The following is a 3,760-nucleotide window of genomic DNA, read 5'->3' on the forward strand; positions in this document are numbered from 1 at the left end:
ACGCTGTCCCAACGCATCTATTAATGAGATCCTACAATCCCTTTACAGGCTTACTGTTGCACAGTAGCTTCATGCATGTTTCTATGAACGTCGTGAGCATCAATGGGTCCATTTCTATCTCTGGTATGTCTTTGCTTCCTGAAGTGGAGGCATTAGCGAAGCTCTTCCTAGCTTCCATGATGGTTTCCTTAGCACGCTCCAAATCAAACTCAGGTTCTTTCATCAGAGCCTTGCAAACCCAAGTACTATCTTCAGGTTGTTTGCCTTTATCATCTCCTGTCGTAATTCCAATTCGGAGCACAATGCTCACATTGGGGTCTTCCTCGCATAGCTCAGACCTCATCATCTACAGCATCTGAGTCGGGGGAGGTTGGAGCGCTCCCCTATCGCACAACCTAGCTATCAGTGTGGGACAATCCTCTGTCTCATGATCAAACAAGGTACAATACAGACATGATGGATGCGTTGGATTCGTACAATCACAGGCATAATATCCTGGCCCCCCGCAATTGTAACATATTAGCTGTCTGCGACCTCTTCCAGGTCCTCCTTCACCTCAGCCTCATCCGCGCCCTTGAAATCTGGTTCGTGCCACTCCTGCATTCTATTCAAGCGGCCACGTTTTGGCTTCAAATCTGTAGGTGGGAGTCCTATCCATCATCAGTTCATAGCTTCTACAAGTATGCTCATCATGTCCCACTGATCTACAGAAATTACAGAACAACTGTTGCATATTCTGTGTGTACTTTTGCAACAAATGGCAGTTGTTCGTAGCATGCTTTCCTCTTATTTGTCAAAATGCACACCATAAATCAGGCGTCGCGCTAGGTCCTACTTATGCCTCTGGTCTTAACGACATTGGTCCTCCTCCCGTGAGGTAATTCGTGAACACTAGGCAATGGTCCTTGTCATGACCTTGACCCTTACATTTAACACACCATACCTCTTCACGCACTTCTGGGCGAGCTGTCTTGTCCTGTTTCAGACTTTGCATCTTAAGGCATAAGTTTTTCAACTACGCGTGGATCTATTGAACTCCCAGGTTAGGATCATGTATCAGGGTCTCATGCAGCCTCATCGCGATCTCCAAGGCCTCTTCCTGAGTTGTTAACCTTTGTTGCGATAGCGCGTTCCTTAAATGCGGCGTTAGCGATGATACAAACCATTCACGGTGTTTTCCATTCGTCAAAGTCATATTAGCTTCACGAATTGTGCACTTCAGTCTCTGATCCAACTCCCATGGAGTCTCGCTTGGTAGCATTGTGATCTCCTTGAACCCAATGATCGACTACGCCTCTAACTTCGGCTTGTTAAATTCTTTGTTCAGTGCAATTTGGATATCTGCTATCCCCGCATTCGGATTGTCATTAGAATGCTTAATATACCAGGTCAGCGCATGATCCTGCAAAGCATTGACCAACATTGCTTTATTTATGTTATCATTGGTAACTCCATGCGCTTCCCACACAGCCCTTATCACAAACCAAAACTGGTCCAGATCTTCATTTGCTACTCCCTTGAACACTAGAAACTTTATTGCGCTTGCCATATTGACTCACGGTGGTGGCGGAGGTGGTACGGGAAAATATGAGGGTGAAGGTGGTGAAGCTGGTGGTGGTGTGGGTGGGGGGTTGTATGCGCGGAATCCTCTGCCTTATCAAATTGATCACACTTCTTGGTGAGAACTTCACGAGCTCTTCCTCGTCCCCTCGTGGAGGTGAAATCAAGGGGCTAGTTTCTAGTTCTACACTACCTTCGTTTCTGTAAATTCTCCCACTTTGCATAGCCCCGAACATCAATGTATTCGCATAATCCTCTTTTCACACAGTAGCATTTTAATCCAAGCGTTCAAAGACTTAACGTACTTACCTCGCGGTCCTTTGAGAAATCGTCACATTGTAGATTACCGTAGTGTCTACTACGAACTCAGTAATGAATCCTCCTATAATCCAATCAAGCCAGTGATCAACAACGCACATGATCTTATCCTCCGATGCTTCCAATCTGCACACCAAATTTGGGGTCCACACAATAGGACTATCGAGCTTGCACCTTCTGCTAGCTTTGTGATCCACTCGTAGAGCTCAGTAGGGAAAGATGCGAAGAAAATTTTGTGGATCTCTGTGTACAGGTAGCAGTCTAACCACTCTTCTTTTGATAGTCATGGATTCTTGTTCTCTTGCGCTGCGAACTCATGAATTATCCTTTCCAACCAATCTTCAATTTATTTCTTAGTTGGATTCCAATGATATGACATCAGACATCTCTATGTAGATTCTGGTCCCGACAACATAACCATTTGTTGGCTTGTTGGGGCCTAACCCAGGTTCGGAGTTAATTAGCCAAACAAATTATCGTACTACTGGCCCTTTCGGTAACAGTCCGCGGAGCGCAGATTGAGGTCTCACCCGAGGCAGTATGGGGGGATGCTGGAACCAGGTTTCTGCACCCTTGAGATGTCTAAGGGGTTGATTTAGTCCAACTATGAATACGTTCACATAGGTTACTTCGTGCACTTTCCTAGCCTGTGAGGCCTTCGCGCCCTTGTTATATTCGTCTTTGCGCAACCCTAACTAGGGGATGTGGGGCTTTCACACTGTTATAGCAGTGATCTGCACTATTTCCCCAAGTCACACCACAGATCTTACTTATCTTCTTATAATAGTCAGTTATCTTCACGTAAAGAGATACCTTGTATAATATCCACTTATTCAGCACATTCATATAAGTTCACGAAGAAAATAAACAGTAAACTTTCAATTCATACCCAATATAGTTCAATGCATAAAATAGGAAAATATACACATAAATATTGTAAAACTTCTCTTTATTAATGCTTCAATCGATTATAGACTCAACCTGCCCTGCGCACTTAGCTGCAAGGGTCCGCGCACTCAGCTGTGGACTACTAGGCCTCTGCGCACTCAGCTCTAGAGCCTTCTCCTACTCTATGACCCAAAGACACGACTCTACACTTAGACTCAAAGCTTCCTTATTAGATCTTCCATTTATTAATTCCTCTATTATCTCTTCTTTACACTTAGAGCCTAGCTCTATTTATACAATCCTATGGTCCGCGGACCATGGGTTGATCTCTCAAACTGACATTACATTACAAAAATGAGGGCGGACAACCCTCTAACTCTTTACCATCTTTGCACTCCACGCTCACAAATCGTGGAGTATTTACATCGGACATAGTCAAAACTTGGGCTTTAAGCCCCAAAACTTGCCTTGGGGGGATCCCACACCCAACAGAGGAGGAGGAAGAAGATGAAGTTTATTCCGCCCAACTTTATGCTTTGGAAGAAACCATGGGAGGAGGACAATAGGATGAGGATGACTTGATTGAACACTTGCTCCAAAGTCCAACTCCCGGTTCATTACCCTTAGAAGAAGCAGTAAAGGAAACCCAAAACAAGCATCCAATTGACTTATGCTTGGCCGATTCCAACCCACTTCGTGTCAAAACCATAGAATTCGGCCTAGAGAGAACCTTGAAAATCAGTCCATCTCCTTCTGATCTCAAAGAGGAGAAGCTATGCAACATGTTAAAGGAAAATTTATAAGACTTCGCTTGGAGTTACAAGGAAATGAAGGGAGTACACCCCTCAGTGTGTACTCACCACATATACATCAAAGAAGGTTGCAAGTTGGTCCAAAAACCACAAAGGAGGATGAATCCAGCTCTTAAAGATATAGTCAGAGAAGAACTGCAAAATATGCTAGATGCAAGATTCATTTACCCTATCTCCAACAG

This window comes from Pinus tabuliformis, chromosome 9 (assembly GCF_031772625.1).
Source record: "Pinus tabuliformis cultivar Carrire ecotype Pingquan chromosome 9, CPIR1, whole genome shotgun sequence".
Taxonomy (NCBI): domain Eukaryota; kingdom Viridiplantae; phylum Streptophyta; class Pinopsida; order Pinales; family Pinaceae; genus Pinus; species Pinus tabuliformis.